Genomic DNA, 18,117 nt, shown 5'->3' with positions numbered 1-18,117 from the left:
GGATACACTTGGTTAAGCACTAATGATTTATCCACCTTAATGCACTGTAAGATGGCAAATATCTCCTCTCTGGTGATATGAGTGTCCTTCAAAACATCTCCTTTTGTTTCCCTTGTCTCTTGAGCAACCATGATTTTCTCCTCAAAAAAATACTTAAACTTGTTAAAAATGCTCCATCTCCTGCAGTTCAAGTCATAGCAGACCTACTGACCTTGCAGGGGACCTATTCTCTCCCTAACAATCATTTTACTCTTGATATATCTAAGTAAAGTCTTAACTTTACCTGCTAGATCCACCTCATATCTCACTTTATCCTCCTGATTTCCCTCATTCTATTTCTTCAGTCAAAAAGGCACAATGTATGCTTCCTTTAGCACACACAAAACGTTGGAGGAACTCTACAGGTCAGGCAGCATCAACAGAAATGAATAAACAGTCAACATTTCAGGCTGAGACCCTTCATCAGGACAGTGATCTTCAGTATGCTTCCTTGCTTTCCTTGACCAGAGGCACAATCTTCCTCATCAGCCAAGGTTCCCTAAACTTGCTGGACTGACCCTTCACCTTAACAGGAACCTGCTGCTCCTGGACTCTTGATATCACACTTAAGTCTCCCACCTGCCATTTGCTCCTTTTCTTCTAAGCAGGCTCATCCAATTGATCTCTCCTTTGATCCTGCCTGAATTCCCCAACATTTCTCCCTACTCCAATTTAGTACCTGTGGACCTGTCCTATCCTTTCCCATCACGACCTTAAAACTAATAGGATTATGGCCATGAGAGCCAATGTGCTCACTGCCTGTCTGCCAATTCAGTTACCTGCCCTGCTTCATCTCCTAAGGAAGATCCAGTATTGCACCCTCTTGAATAGCGCCTTCTAAATATTGATTGAAGAAGACGTATTATTCAAATTACACCCCATCCAAATCCTTAACACTATGGGTGGCCCAGTCAATATCAGTGAGATTAAGATCTCCCACTAATACAATCATATTATTCTTACAACTGACCAACCTCTCTACACATATGTTCCTCATGTTCCCACTGCCTACTTGGGGAAGCATCTCTAATATAACTACAATAGAGTGACCCTCTCCTTGTTTTTAAGTTCTACCTATCTGGCCTCACTGGACAATCTCCTACTCTAAGTATTGCTACTACATCCCATCTTAACAAAAGGGCAACATCTGCTCTTCACTAATCTATAATTCTGTCATTCCTGTAGCATCTGTATCTTGGAATATTAAGCTGCTTGTCCTGCCTTTCTCTCAGTAATGTTTCTGTTATATCTATAACATCCCTGTACCCAGAGCCAGTACACACAGAGTTCATCTTTCTACCTGTTAAACCTCAAGTATTGAATTAGATACCATTGATCCAAGAATAACTTGCCCCAACATGGGTTCTCTTCCTTAGAGACAGAATCTCTTGTCTGTTTCTCTCATGATTAAATATCTTATTGCTATTGCTCTATCTGACTGCACACTCTTCCTCTGAGCGTCAGATTCAGTCACAATGCCAGAGACCTGAATATTACTGCTAGTCGCAAAAAAAGCAATCCTCATCAGATCCAGTTGAGTTGGTGAGGGGAATGTCTACAAGGGAAACCTGCACTGACTGCAGAACTGTATACTGCTGCTGTAAAGTTAACAAATTTCACAACATATGCCAGAGATACTAAATCTGATTCTGACAGCCTACACCCCTTATTTTTCCATGTGATTGACCCATTTATCCAAAGCCTATAGCTCATTTACTACCTCAATAAAAACCTTAACCATGAGCTTCTCTGTCTCCCAATCCCAAGTACATCCAAATCTTGCTCCAGTTCCTTGACCTAGTTTAACCAGAGCTGTACTTCCCTTGGATGTAAGCAATAAGGAGACTCTGAAGTTCTCTAAATTCTTGCAGGAGAAGTATTCCACTGCCCTAACTGCCAGCCTGCTTACAGTGACTCAAGTTGTGAGGATAAACTGCAGAATGAAATCTTACCTGTTCATACCAAAACCTCTTGAACAAAGGCCTCAACTCCCAAATCTCAGGTATAACATTCCAAAAGGCACTCCGCTTAATCTAACCTTCCATCTATTGGATGAAGTTCCCCTCACCCAAACAACCAATCAATGAGACTTTCCTTTTTAATGTTCCTGCTCTTACTCCAAGCACCTGGGTCACTTACTCATCTTTTTCGTACCAAGGCCTCCCCTGCTGTTGTAACCAAATGCTAGCAGCTTCACTGAAGGCACAGCTAGTTCTATAATGCAAGTCTTTAAGCACTAATCAGGGATGTTGTCTGGTCTCATAGATTTTGCTGTGCTCAGTGCTCACAATCATTGGTTGACTGAGGTGGGATGCATCAAATCAACTGAAAGTGGCTCCTGAGATGGTGGGGCTGTCAGCAGAAAATCACGATGGATCATTCATTTGGTGCTTCTGGCTGAAAGTGTTGCTTTTTTGCTTGTCCACCACCACTGCCAACTGGACGCAATAGAACTACAGAGCTTTGATCTGATTTGTTGGTTCTATCATATCTAATAGAACTTGTAATGCCATATAAGCAGCTTCACCAATTTTTGATAATTGACTTTGTTGACAGAGCTTGGCCACTTAACCCATATATACTGTTCATATTCTATACCTTCACAGTATGGTCCGGGTCAGTTCTGACCTAGCCCAAGAATCCCCTCATAACATGTGTCTATACCAAATTTTGAACTACAGATTCATTTAGAATGCATAAATAGCCTATCTGACATTAATAAATGGGTGATTAATCCTTAATGTTTCAGAGAGCAGGGAGAGTGTCTTTTTTTAGGTTTTACACCACTCGTTTATAGAGAAAAAACATCTACTATCACATAATATCATGTCCTATTTTACCTAAGACATGAAAACATAACAGCCATAATGATTTAAATATATTTTATTGAAACTGAAAATGACAATAACATTCTGGAACTGTGGGGTTTATTATATAACCATTTACTGTATAACAATTACAACCATCAAACACTGTCCTCATTGCTATATCATAAAAAAAATTCCTCACAACTACTATCTAATTATAACTATTAACTATTAATTCAACATTAACTAACATTTAACCAACAAACAAAACAAAAATAACTGCTATTTGCAAACTAGTCATCGCATTCAAAGCAGTGGTAGGAAACCTTGCGTGTGTGGCCCTTGCATATGTGGTTCTCACATTTGCAGCAAGTTGTCCCTGATTTGCAGAGCAGAAGTTGCATCTCCTTCTCTACTGGTCCCTTGCGTTGGCTTCTTGTGGGACTTGCTGTTGATCAGGGCCAGGCTCGGATCGCTGCTCTGCCCTTTCCAGTGCTGCTGAGGCCGCTGTGCGGGGAAGGCGGTGTCGCCTTCGCATGAAAGGAGTCACAAGGGCCTTTCCAAGCTCCTCCAATATGAACCTCCTCCAGTTCCTCTTGCTTGCCCTCCAGGTAGGGTTCAGCTCACTCCTTATGACAAAGGCATTGTAGGTTGATATGTCAATGATGTTATGGAATTCGGCGAGAGGGAAGCGGGCTGTTCTCCTCTTGCAGCTGTATGTGCCTGTTACTTTGTCAAGGTTGTCCACCCCGCTGTTGGCATTGTAGTCAAGGATGATGGCCGGTTTTCTGCTCTCCTGAGTGCAACCTTATGTAATGTGCTCATAAGGATGACATTCTTGTTCTTCTTTTGCATATCCGAGACGACTGTGGTGTCACGGGTGAAAGCGAACTTAGAAGAGAAGATGTCTCTCCCCCTTGCTGCAATCAGAGCAGGTGGCAGCTCAGGCTTGTTCTGCCTCACAGTGCCCACCATTGTGATTTTCTTCTTCAGGAGCCCCTGACCAAGTTCATGAGATGTGAAGAAGTTGTCACAGGTCACATTGTGTCCCCTTAGCCCTTCGTCATCTGCAACACGAAGCGCATGCCTTGTTTTCTCTCCGGGGCTCCTCCAGCTGGCTTCCTAGTATATACTTGCATGTTCCAAGCAGAACTGGAACGTGCATCACAGGCTGCCCATAACTTTATTCCATATTGTCCTGGCTTGCTAGGCATGTACTGGTGGAAAGGACAGTGACCTGAAAAAACACAAGAAGGGGGAAAATCATTTGCTAACACAACCAATAGCATTTGTATATTGAAGCAGTGATTAACTAGTCTAACAATAAAAGGGCAGGCACTTATTACTTCTGAATGGAACCAGTCTTTCATCCACTGTGACCTCAGGACCAGGGTTGTACATGAGAGGCGGCCGTTCCACCCACTTGTCCCAGACATCCCTGATGGCTGCCAGTTTGTCAGTGACACACCGCGCAGGTCCTGTCTCACGGTTGTGAAATCTGAGCACAACTGGCACAAATCTGTCAGATCTGGCACAACTGGAGCATTTCCAGGGACATGGTGGCACGAAAAATTGGTCTTCCCATCTCAGCATTCCAAAGACTAGAAGCAGCCACACCTCAGGACCTATACACACCAGATAGTATTAGAAGCCCCATGTAGGTCAGTCACATCCATTTTTGACCATACTGTTTAATCCCGTCAATGTTTGTCATTTCAATAATAATTTTTTCAATGGCTGGAGGGAGGAAGAGCTGGAAAGTTGATAAAATGTCAGATGCATGGGAAGTAGCCGGTCTTGTGGGTCCTGGAGTCATTTGAATGACATTTTCCGCTGCCACCCTGCCTGCAACCTGATATGGAAATGAGGACCAACTGATTGTGTTATCCTTGGACAGAAATGTCTCCCTTGCTGCCTGCTTCTCTCTCTCAGAGTCATCTTCATCTGAGGGGTTGTAATCAGAGTTTTCCTCCGTGTTGTCCTCCTGTTCTGACACTTCCTCCTCCAAATCACTGTCTGCTTGCTCATCTTGGAAGACCGGATGAATGACCTGTTGGACACTAAGTCTTGCTGCCATAACCTCAGTCACTGAAATGGCAGCTCAGGTACCTCGTGACAGTGTCTGTGAACTCTGTCACTACTGTCCCATAAAAAATATACACAGACATGGCATGTACAGTTTCACAGTTTCAAGATTTCCTAAAACCACCATTTTCTTTGATTTGACCCACACTGGGACCTGTATCTATTGAAAATCTATTTCAATAGATACGGGTCAAATTTGACCCAGAACACCCTCAATGTACAAAAATTTGTAGCACCTATACAAAAGTACAACATTTTTAAATATTTTCATTTTTGCACATTTTGGGTCACTTTAGGAAAAGTCATCAAATTTTGTCTAAAAAATTGGCACTAGGGGTGTTTTTTACTGCTGTCAAATGTCAAAACGAGTCAAATTTGACCTGAACGGGTTAAATAAAATTGATTTAATTGATTAAACCTAATGGTCTTGTTATTCAAAACTAATTTTAAAAAATGAAAGGTCAGAACAGTTCACAAGAGTATTGATATATTTTGGGTGAACAGACAGAATTCAAATAAGGGTAAGGCTCTGTTCATTAAAAATGGGTATAGCTCACAGATGTGTTTGACACTCCTGGACTGAAACCTCCCCCACCAATTTGTTCAAAGGTACAAAAGTATAACAATTTATAAAATCAAAATAATAATTTATCCAACCAATGTCATTCAACCAAGAATCAAGCTGCCTTAGTCATTCTGTCTGATGTTGATGCCAACAAATCAAAGCAAGATTTGAAAATATAAATGGCACTACTGCAAATTTTGTAGTTGATATATTACTGTTCTTTATTGCATAATTCATTGAGCCTACAATGTCCTTGTTAGAATTATGAAATGTTCTCCACAGTCCTAAGATTGAAAGTGGAATGCATGATATACTAATGAGAATGTAGGCCAGAAGAGGTTCATCAATCTTTGTATATTCATTAAGCTGTTTGAGGAGAATTGGTGTACCACTAAAGATACAAACAAATTTCTATTGATGTGTCATAGAGGGCATTCTAACTGGTTGCATCACAGTCTGGTTTGGAGAGGGTGCTGCACAGGGTCTTATAAAGCTGCTGAAATATGCAAACTCAGCCTCCACAGCATGGAGGAGATCTTCAAAAGGAGGCATCCATCAACAAAGCCACCCATCACTCAGGACATGCCCTCTTCTCATTACTACCATCAAGGAGAAGGCACAGGAGCCTGAAGACACACACTCAATGTTTTAGGAACAGCTTCTTCGCTTAGCCTTCAGGTTCCTGAATGGGCAATCTTTCTTTTGGTCTCTTTTTGCACTACTTACTTAATTTATATATATTTTGTATTGTAATTTTTGTTATTATGTATTGCTTTGTCCTGCTGGCACAAAGCAACACATTTCATGACATATGCCAGTGGTATTAAGACTGATTCTGACTCTATTTCTGAATACTGGGGAAAACATGCAACTTTGAATGATTCATTTTACTGAACAATAATTTCTGCAATGGATCATTTGTGAAAACCAAGTGGTAGAAGTTCATTTAGTTAAGGTTATACAGTTTGAATGAATTTATAAAAGGGAAGAAATCACACTCTTTTCATGAATCAGAATCAGGTTTATTATCATTGGCATGTGACGTGAAATTTGTTAACTTAGCAGCAGCAGCAGTTCAATGCAATACATAATCTAGCAGAGAGAAAAAACAATAAATAAAATAAAACATAATAATAATAAATAAGTAAATCAATTACTTATATTGAATAGATTTAAAAAAGAATGCAAAAACAGAAATACTGTATATTAAAAAAAAAGTGAGGTAGTGTCCAAAGCTTCAATGTCCATTTAGGAATCGGATGGCAGAGGGGAAGAAGCTGTTCCTGAATCACTGAGTGTGTGCCTTCAGGCTTCTGTACCTCCTACCTGATGGTAACAGTGGGAAAAGGGCATGCCCTGGGTGCTGGAGGTCCTTAATAATGGACGCTGCCTTACTGAGACACGGCTCCCTAAAGATGTCCCGGGTACTTTGTAGGCTAGTACCCAAGATGGAGCCGACTAAATTTACAACCCTCTGCAGCTTCTTTCATTCCTGTGCAGTAGCCCCTCCATACCAGACAATGATGCAGCCTGTCAGAATACTCTCCATGGTACAACTGTAAAAGTTTTTGAGTGTGTTTGTTAACATGCCAAATCTCTTCAAACTCCTAATAATGTATAGCCACTTCAAGACATACAAAAAAGCTGGATGAACTCAGCAGATAGGGCAGCATCCATTGATAGAAGCAGTCAACTCGACGTATAGCCACTGTCTTGCCTTCTCTATAACTACATTGATATGTTGGGTCCATATTAGATCCTCAGAGATCTTGACACCCAGGAACTCTCTCCACTTCTGATCCTTCTTTGAGGATTGGTATGTGTTCCTTCATCTTACCCTTCCTGAAGTTCACAATCAGCTCTTTCATCTTACTGACATTGAGTACCAAGTTGTTGCTGCGGCACCACTCCACTAGTTGGCATATCTCACTCCTGTACGCCCTCTCATCACCATCGGAGATTCTACCAACAATGGTTCTATCGTCAGCAAATTTTTAGATGGTATTTGAGCTATGCCTAGCCACACAGTCATGTGTATATAGAGAGTAGAGCAGTGGGCTAAGCACACACCCCTGAGGTGTGCCAGTGTTGATCATCAGTGAGGAGGATATGTTATCACTGATTCATACAGACTGTGGTCTTCCAGTTAGGAAGTTGAGGATCTAATTGCAGAGGGAGGTTCAGAGGCCCAGGTTCTGCAACTTCTCAGTCAGGATTGTGGGAATGATGGTATTAAATGCTGAGCTATAGTCGATGAACAGCTTCCTGACGTAGGTATTTGTGTTGTCCAGGTGGTCTAAAGCCGTGTGGAGAGCCATTGAGATTGCATCTGCCGTTGACCTATTGTGGTGGTAGGCAAATTGCAATGGATCCAGGTCCTTGATGAGGTTGGAGTTCAATCTAGTTATGACCAACCTCTCAAAGCATTTTATCACTGTTGATGTGAGTGCTACCGGGTGATTGTCATTTAGGCAGCTCACATTATTCTTCTTAGGCACTGGCATAATTGTTGCCTTTTTGAAGCAAGTGGGAACTTCTGCCCAGCAGTGAGAGGTTGAAAATGCCCTTGAATACTCCCGCCAGTTGGTTGGCACAGGCTTTCAAAACTCAGAATACTTATTTTCCTCCCTGGGCATCTCAGCAAAATTTTGAAAAAAACTACTTCATCTGCTTACAACAACACACACAAAATGCTGATGGAACACAGCAGGCCAGGCAGCATCTATAGGAGAAGCACTGTTGACGTTTTGGGCTGAGACCCTTCATCAGGAGTAACTGAAAGGAAAGATAGTAAGAGATTTGAAAGTAGTGGGGGGAGGGGGAAATGCAAAATGATAGGAGAAGACCGGAGGGGGTGGGATGAAGCTAAGAGCTGGAAAGGTGATTTGCGAAAGTGATACAGAGCTGGAGAAGGGAAAGGATCATGGGATGGGAGGCCTTGGGAGAAAGAAAGGTGGGGGGGTGGGGAAGCACCAGAGGGAAATGGAGAACAGGCAAACAACTAAATATGTCAGGGATGGGGTAAGAAGGGGAGGAGGAGCATTAATGGAAGTTAGAGAAGTCAATGTTCATGCCATCAGGTTGGAGGCTACCCAGCTGGTATATAAGGTGTTGTTCTTCCAACCTGAGTTTGGATTCATTTTGACAGTAGAGGAGGCCATGGATAGACATATCAGAATGGGAAAGGGACGTGGAATTAAAATGTGTGGCCACTGGGAGATCTTGCCTCTTCTGGCGGACCGAGCGTAGGTGTTCAGCAAAACAGTCTCACAGTCTGCATCAGGTCTCACCAATATATAAAAGGCCACATCAGGAGCACCGGACGCAGTATACCACACCAGCCCCAGACAGTTCTTCCAGGTGCCGACTCACTTCACCTGTGAGTCGGCTGGTGTGGTATACTGTGTCCGGTGCTCCCGGTGTGGTTCATAATTTTCATTTCTCCCTTTGATATGTTTACTTTCTGTCATGCTTAAACTTACAGCAAGAAAGCTATTCTAGTGCAAAGATGCTTCAAAAGAAAATGAAACCTCCTGTTAAGATGGACGATATCTTAAATGCTTGGCAAATCAAATGACATCACCTACAAAGTATGTTTCATGTCCATGTTGAACATTCATTACTAAAGGTGTAGAGTTCAGGATTTTGAAAGTAAAATGTATATTGTGAAACATGAAAACTAAATTTTAAAAAAATCATGAATAATCTTGTAAATTTGCTAATAGAGGTAGATTAGATTCATGCAAGAATTTTGGAGAACTTTCCATCTCAAAATGTCAGTTATTTGGGCAGAATGGTGCCTGATCTATCAGTGGCATTGCACGCTATGTCTGTAAAAAGACGTAAGATGGATATGGGATTATGGTAAGGGACGGACATCTGTGTGTAAGTTGTGTGCATATGAATCAAATGATGGGCAAAGAAGAAATGTGCATGTGTTTTCCAGATGAAGGCTTAAAAGTGTGTTTTGTTTTAACATGCTGCATGTGGGTTATATACATTTCTGTAAAGACTACCAGGAGCAAGTTCCTAACACATATTGCATGTAATGTGCTGCTTATTTCGAATCACAGATCCAAAAGTCTGATTATGCACATGATGTACAATGTTGCATATGAAGCATGCCATGTGAAGTGCTACCTCAGGTCACTGGAAGGAGATCAGGTAAAAAGCTTCCCTTTGGCAGCTGCTCTTTCAAATCGTGATGGAAGAGGAGAGGAAATGGGATGTTAGCTGAGTTGGTGGTGAAAAGGGACAACTCTAAAAACATTCTTCACCCTTCTCTGAAAGCTGAGGCCCACAACATGTTTTCAAGCTAAAATCATGCAACTGTAATATTGAGTATTGCACATCCACTATGTGGCAGCAGCTTCCGTACATAAGTGCAACAACCATGTTACAGTTCCAAGTATCTGAAGCAATTGGTTTGCGTATAAAATACTATTGTGCAATGCAGTACAACCCTGTGAACCAAGCAACAGAATTTCTAGCACAAGGTTCTATTAAAATTAGCATAAGCATTAATATATGAGAGATGGGCAAAAGCTCTTGAGCTGTGGGTCGGTTGGTCTGAATGTGCTACTAAATCTGTGCTAAAGCACATCTGTATATAAAACAAAAAAGAATAATGTAGTTCTGATGTACTTTGAATTCCCCATTCTAACTTTCTGACAGCATGAGCAGTTCCATGCTTCATATTTGTAGCAGCATGATAGCAGTTCCCTTGCAGGTTACACAGGATATAAGAAGCTTATTATCCAATTGCCAATTTGTTTTCTCACTCTGGTTTCCAATGTCCTCATCATTCTTGCACCTCATTTATTTTTTGTTGCTTTTTGCATATACTGTACCACTACTTGTTTTCTAAACTATCTGAGTATGTTGTCCATACCTAGGATCAACAAAACATAAAATTAGCAAGGATTGCCTGTCTCTTTTTACATATTTGAAATAAAATATCATCACCCCAATATAGAGCTGGCAAAACTAAAAAAGAATTAATATATGTGAAATACAATCACAGCATTGCCCTCTATCAGTCTACTAAATTGTAGGTGTACAGATATTCATTTGATTGCACTGGAGAAAAGGCACCATGACTGAAAAGAAAACAATATAGGGGGGGGAGGGGAGAAGGGAGGGAGAGGGACAGCGGGAGAGAGGGAGGGAGAGAGAGAGAGAGAGAGTGTCAAAGAACCATTCATGAAAAATGGTAGTTTGCAGATGTATTCATATTCATCAGATGGTCCATTTGCAGGCCCACCGAACCAGCTGCTGATGGAAAATTGGCACAAAATATTGGAGTGATATGCAAGTTCACTGGGACATCTGTAAAGCCAGTAGTAGCTGGAAATGGCAGATAAGCAAGACACTCAAAGCAGCTACACAGGTTGACTCTGTGGTTCAGAAGGTGTACGGTGTATTGACCTTCACCAATTGTGGGATTGAGTTTAGGAGCTGAGAGGTAATGGTGCAGCTATATAGGACCCTGGTCACACCCCACTTGGAGTACTGTGCTCAGTTCTGGTCACCTCACTATTGGAAGGATGTGGAAACTATAGAAAGGGTGTAGAGGAGATTTACAAGGATGTTGCCTGGATTGGGGAGCATACCTTATGAGAATAGGTTGAGTGAACTCGGCCTTTATTCCTTGGAGCGACGGAGGATGAGAGATGACCTGATAGAGGTGTATAAAATGATGAGAGGCATTGATTGTGTGGATAGTCAGAGGCTTTTTCCCAGGGCTGAAATGGCTAGCACAAGAGGGCATAGTTTTAAGGTGCTTGGAAGTAGGTACAGAAGAGATATCAGGGGTAAGTTTTTACACAGAGAGTGGTGAGTGCGTGGAATGGGCTCCTGGTGGCGGTGGTGAAGGCGGATACGATAGGGTCTTTTAACAGACTCCTGGACAGGTACATAGAACTCAGAAAAATAGAGGGCTATGGGTAACCCAAGGTAATTTCTAAAGTAAGGACATGTTGGGCACAGCTTTGTGGGCCAAAGGGCCTGTATTTTGCTGTAGGCTTTCTATGTTTCTGTTACTGGGCCTATTGAGCTAACCATGAGCAAGTCTACATGGATGTAGCAAGTCTTATCAGAATCAGGTTTATTATCACCAGTATGTGTCATGAAATTTGTTAATTTAGCAGCAGCAGCTCAATACAATATATGATGATGTAGAAAAAATAAGGAAGTAACTTAATTAAAGTATATATATATATAGTATGTATATTAAATAGCTTGATTAAAAGTAGTGCAAAACAGAAAAAATATTAAAAAGTGGGGTAATGTTTATGGGTTCAATGTCCAATTAGGAATCGCATTGCAGAGGGGAAAAAGCCATTTCTGAATCACTGAGTGTGTGCCTTCAGACTTCTGTACCTCCTTCATTAATATGAATATATTAATGTCACTTTCTGAAATAGTCTAACACAGTCAAACCTCACAGAGGCAAGCAAGGGAAGCAATGGGCAACAAAATAATGCAAAGAAAATGTTACGATTCTCTGAGCCCAACTCGCAAGTATTACCCAATAAACATAGGAGAAACAGACTTTACCAAAATGATGGAAAGATGTTCCACTTCTGTTTTGTGCCAGCTCACTCAGCTCTATATTCATAAACCAATACTGTAAATCAAAAATGCCCTCACCAAAACCAACAAAATAACCTCTTGACCATATTATTTTCCTTCTGTGAATACCCAAACATGTCTTATGTTCAAAATTGATCAACTGAACAGATGACCTTCATTTTGTACATTCATCCGAGTGGTAATGTACAGTTTTTTGTTCTTATAACTCACATTTCATTTGAGTAGATTGATATAATGGAAGAATTTTGATGGGACCAACAGCCTTAACAGTGATTGCCTTTAAATTAGCCAACAGTGTTGCTGCTCTCATTTGGAAGGAGCCACTCACATTTTCTGGATGTGGATCGTTTACCTGATGTGCACAGTTAAGTTCCTACTCTCCTCACCTAACACATCAACATCCTTAATGTAATCTCAACTCTTACTTCCCACATCTTCTAAAGCCTTGAGTGTCCTGCCTGCAGTCTGTAACCATCTTGAAAGTTGTAGCAGTTACAACACAAGCAAAAAGACTTTAAAGCTGTGGTTTCCAAAGTGGGGGTGGTGAAAGTCTCTAAGGAGCAATAAACATAAAGGGAGTAGTGGTGCAGGGTGCTCAGTATCAAGGGGGGACAAATGAGAGATTACAGGTTTAATTTTAGAAATTAATTGCTTATCATAAGCATTTGATCCACTTTGACTCATAATTGATTACAATGATCATGTAAACATTTCATCTCTTGCTAACCTACCATTCTCTTAGACTTTGCTGGAAGCACATTATAGCTGTTGAAAAGGAAAGTGACACTTCTGTATGTAGCACATCATGAGAAATCAGGACTGAAGAAATCATTTTATTTCTGGGCATGGTCAGCACATTATTGCCATTTACCGCTGTAGTACAGTGTTAGCCAGTATGATTCACATACTCTAACCATGTAGAGACACAATTCTTCTGAAATAGGGTATGGCATTCAATGGGGGCAAAGTTCAGAATCTGCTTTGTTGAATAGTCTTGACAGCATTTCTCTAGCCCATGGCCCAACTGAGATATTGGTGCCCCGCTTTATGTACTTCAGGCAGAGGGTTAGGTTTTGCTTGAGCTATTATGAAATCAAAACTTTCACCTTTATTCATCGCACTGTTTGTAATTGGACTTAATCTATAGGTAATTGTTCATGGTTGTTAGTCCATAACAAATATGGCAAAAGCAGATCAAATGAAAAAGAAGTGAAGACATTCTGGTGCACAGTATCAGAAATAATGGATTTATACCAGCACCAGGCAACCAACAGCAGCCAATGTGTTTGATGTGTGAAATGGGTTTCTCAAATGAGGCAATGAAACCATCCAGGCTCCTTGAAGTTTTGGAGAGAATACACTCTGAGAAAAACAAACAAGAACTTCATTTATCTTCAGTTACTTTGTGAAAATGTTCAGAAATGCAAAACACTTCCAAACTTGTTTTATAAGCACAAAGTACACTGCAGATGCTGGGGTCAAGGCAACACATAGAAACATAGAAAATAGGTGCATGAATAGGCCATTAGATCATTGCTGATCATCCAACTCAGAACCCTGTACCTGCTTTCTCTCCATACCCCTGATCCCTTTAGCCACAAGGGCCATATCTAACTTCCTCTTAAATATAGCCAATGAACCGGCCTCAACTGTTTCCTGTGGCAGAGAATTCCACAAATTCACCACTCTCTGTGTGAAGAAGTTTTTCCTCATCTCGGTCCTAAAAGACTTCCCCTTTATCCTTAAACTGTGACCCCTCGTTCTGGACTTCCCCAACATCGGAAACAATCTTCCTGCATCTAGCCTATCCAATTCTTTTAGAATTTTATACGTTTCAATAAGATCCCCCCTCAATCTTCTAAACTCCAGTAAGTATAAGCCTAGTCGATCCAGTCTTTCTTCATATGAAAGTCCTGCCATCCCAGGAATCAATCTGGTGAACCTTCTCTGTACTCCCTCTATGGCAAGAATGTCTTTCCTCAGATTAGGGGGCCAAAACTGCACACAATACTCTAGGTGTGGTCTCACCAAGGCCTTGTACAACTGCAGTAGAACCTCCCTGCTCCTGTACTCAAATCCTTTTGCTATGAATGCCAAGATACCATTTGCCTTTTTCACCGCCTGCTGTACCTGCATGCCCACCTTCAATGACTGGTGTACAATGACACCCAGGTCTTGTTGCACCTCCCCTTTTCCTAATTGGCCACCGTTCAGATAATAATCTGTTCCTATTCTTGCAACCACAGTGGATAACCTCACATTTATCCACATTAAATTGCATCTGCCATGAATTTGCCCACTCACCTAACCTATCCAAGTCACCCTGCATCCTCTTAGCATCCTCCTCACAGCTAACACCGCCGCCCAGCTTTGTGTCATCTGCAAACTTGGAGATGCTGCATTTAATTTCTTGTCTAAATCATTAATATATATTGTAAACAACTGGGGTCCCAGCACTGAGCCCTGCGGTACCCCAATAGTCACTGCCTGCCATTCTGAAAAGGTCCCGTTTACTCCCACTCTTTGCTTCCTGTCTGCCAACCAATTCTCTATCCACATCAATACCATACCCCCAATACCATGTGCTTTAAGTTTGCACACTAATCTCCTGTGTGGGACCTTGTCAAAAGCCTTTTGAAAATCTAAATATACCACATCCACTGGCTCTCCCCTATCCACTCTAATAGTTACATCTTCAAAAAATTCTATAAGATTCGTCAGACATGATTTTCTTTTCACAAATCCATGCTGACTTTGTCCGATGATTTCACCTCTTTCCAAATGTGCTGTTATCACATCTTTGATAACCGACTCTAGCATTTTCCCCACCACCGATGTCAGACTCTCCGGTCTATAATTCCCCAGTTTTTCTTTCTTTTTTTTACATCAATTGTATACTTTATTTGCTAATGAAAATATACATAAACCAAGTAATTTTATAAAGAAATATATTAATGTACAAAATTGAGAATTTTACAGAAATTATGATCATGATGACCAGTGTTATAACTTTGTTTGAATTTAAAATCAATTCCATAATCACACACTGAATGCCAAAAAAATCAGTTATTTAGCTTCAAATAATGCATCATATTCCAGCATATCGAGCCTCAAAAATACATTTCTTCACATACCTAACTGCGCTTTAAAGTAATTATTTGATCTACCTTTGCAACACGTACAACACTCTGGAGGAACTCAGCAAGTTGGGCAGCATCTGTGGAAAGCAGTCTCGGCCCAAAACGTTGACTGCTCATTTCCACAGATGCTGCCTGACCTGCTGAGTTCCTCCAGCGTGTTGTACATGTTGCTCCAAACTTGTTTCCCAGCATTTCACAACAAAACAGTGGTGATCTGCATGCTTCATACAACATTTCATTGCTCATTGCTAAATTTGGAAAGCCCCATACAATTGGAGAAGAACTGATTCTGCCAGCAGTAAGGGGGGTTCTGGGTATAGCTTTGCATCAGTCATCAGACCAAATAATTAAAGTGATTTTGCTCAGAGATAACTCTGTTCAAAGATGAATAGATGAAATGTCTGAAAATGTTGACCACACATTGTGCAACATACTGTACCTGTGACAACAGAATTTATTCTGCATTTGGATGAGTCAATTTTGCCAGTTAACAAATCTTTGCTTTTTGGTTATGCTCTGTTCACAAAAGATGAAGAGATGTTATTTGCAAGAGAAGTAGAAACAGATACAAAGGGGGAGTCAAATTTTTAGATTGTTGAGCAATTTTTCAAAGAGGAGGACATTCCAATCACCAACATTCTTGCTTGTGCAACCAACAGGACATCATCAATGACATGACAGCACCCTAGAATTATTACCTTCTTGAAAAAAACATTGTACCTAAAATATTTACTGTTCACTGTAATTCATAGACCACATTTTGTCACCAAAAACCTAAGTGATTAGTTGCACAAATCATTAAATACTGTAATGACAGCGGTAGATAAATTCAAGTCTCATGCTCTCAATTCCTGACTGTTTTGAGAGTTTTGAGTTGTGAATGATGAACAATTTGAGCACTTGCTGTTGCACACAGAAGTCAGGTGGCTCTCAAAATGAAAAGGTTGAGGAAATTTATGTGCTTTTTGAAACCATGATAAAATCTTTGAGAACTCAAATGCTTCATTCAGTAATCAACTTAAGAATGTTAGGCATGACATTGTTTCTTTGTCAGAATTATTCACAAAGTTTAATAAAGTCAATCTTCTGCAAGGAAATGATTTGAAACTTACCAAAGTCAAATCAGTCATCTCTGCATTTCTGTCCATGTTAACCCTATTTAAGGGCAACATTGGCTGTCACAACCTTTTCCAATTTCAAAGCCTTTGAGTTGGAAGAGAATGAAAGAATTCTAGATGATAACCTTCAAGTCTACTGCGCCCGCCTAAGAGAGCTGCATAACAATAAGTCAAAGGGATTTCAGGATCTTCTCTCAGTCCAAATGCCAGAGAAGGTAATAAATTGATCCCTGAACACTGAAGCTGAAGTTCAAAAAGTCATATTAAGATTTTTGGTTGCAGAAAGAAATCTCTGAAAGCTACCCTGAACTGTGGAAAAAGGTCACGATGCTCTTTATTTCCTTTCCAACATAATATTTTGTAGAGCGCAGTTTCAGTGCAGTCATCCAACTTCTTTCAAAGCAATAAAACAAACCATAAATTACTGAACATGGGGATCTGAGCCTCCTTCTGAGTGATATTCAGCCTGATGTTAAGAAGCTGATATCACTGCACATCTCACTGAAGTGAAAAGGCAACGAGGTAATGAATGCTAATGTACGCTCCAAAATTGTTGATGAAAATTGTTTTTACTGCAATTAAATAAATATTTTTATTTGTAGCTATAAATAGATCTGAGTAATTGTTGCAAATTATTTGCACTGCTTTGAACTTTTAGTTCCTGTTTTCTTTTGCTGTGCATCATAAATCAAGATTCTTTATAGTTGTTATGTACTCACAGGAAAGGGAGAGGGAAGCACTGGGGATGTGGTTTGGGAGTCAAGGGGGCGGTAACCCAAAAAATGCTTGGGAACAACTGCTTTAAAGCACTGATGTACACTCAGTGGCCATTTTATTAGGAACATCATACATCTGCTTGTTAATGCAAATATCCATCAATGTGGCAGCAACACAATGCATAAAAGCATGCAGACATGGTCAAGAAGTTCAGTTGTTGTTCAGACCAAATATCAGAATAGGGAAGAAATGTGATCTAAGTGATTCCAGACAGGGTGGATTCAGTATCTCAGAAACTGCTGATTTCTTGGGATTTTCATACACAATAGACTTGAATTTACAGATAATAGTGCATAGAATGAAAAAAAAACACCAGTGAGTGACAGTTCTATGGGCGAAAATGCTTTATTAATGAGCGAGACCAGAGGAGAATGGCCAGCCTAGTTCAAGCTGACAGGAAGGCAATAGTAACTCAAATAACCACATGTTACAACAGTGGTGTGCAGAAGAGCATCTCTGAATGTACAAGACGTTGAACCTTGAAGTGGATGGGCTACAGCAGCAGAAGAGCACAGACATATACTGAGTGGTCACTTCATTATGGACAGGAGCTACCTAATGAGGTGGAAGTCACTGAGTGTCGATGTCATTGATTTTGATACAAGAAAATACAGTTCCAACATTCTAGCATCAAATTTGAATGGTTCTCATCAACAAGCTTCTCCACTCTCTATTCTCAGAACATAAATTAACACATCAAACCTGCTCTGTTATCATTCATTCTTAGAAGGCCAGATCTGCAGTCCTTTATTCTTCTCGTTTTCCTTTCCTCATGCTATCACTAGTTGTTTTTATTCAAAACTTCAAGGGTGTTTCTTCATAGTGACAATGCCTGAATCTTCTCAATTTCTCATTTTTTTAGCACATTATTCTGTGGGCTTTGGTTCTTCATCCATCTTTCTCAAACTCAGAGCAATTCTTCGAGATGTAACAGGTCACTTTAATCTATCCCAGATAGAGAAGTCTCCTCCATTTATCCTGAAATGCTATTA

The 18,117-nt window shown here is 40.5% G+C and overlaps 1 long non-coding RNA gene across 1 annotated transcript; it reads right to left on the bottom strand.

The window, feature by feature from the left end:
* Positions 1-2,907: 2,907 nt before the first annotated feature.
* Positions 2,908-16,480, bottom strand: LOC132401592 (uncharacterized). The gene is made up of 2 exons (XR_009514630.1): positions 16,343-16,480; positions 2,908-4,083 (listed from the first exon to the last, which is right to left on the bottom strand). It is a non-coding gene; the product is annotated as an uncharacterized LOC132401592 (long non-coding RNA).
* Between the last annotated feature and the right edge of the window lie 1,637 nt (positions 16,481-18,117).

The sequence above is a fragment of the Hypanus sabinus genome, chromosome 11 (assembly GCF_030144855.1).
Source record: "Hypanus sabinus isolate sHypSab1 chromosome 11, sHypSab1.hap1, whole genome shotgun sequence".
Taxonomy (NCBI): domain Eukaryota; kingdom Metazoa; phylum Chordata; class Chondrichthyes; order Myliobatiformes; family Dasyatidae; genus Hypanus; species Hypanus sabinus.
The sequence above is the reverse complement of the archived record's forward strand: the minus strand, read 5'-3'. Positions and strand labels throughout refer to the sequence as shown.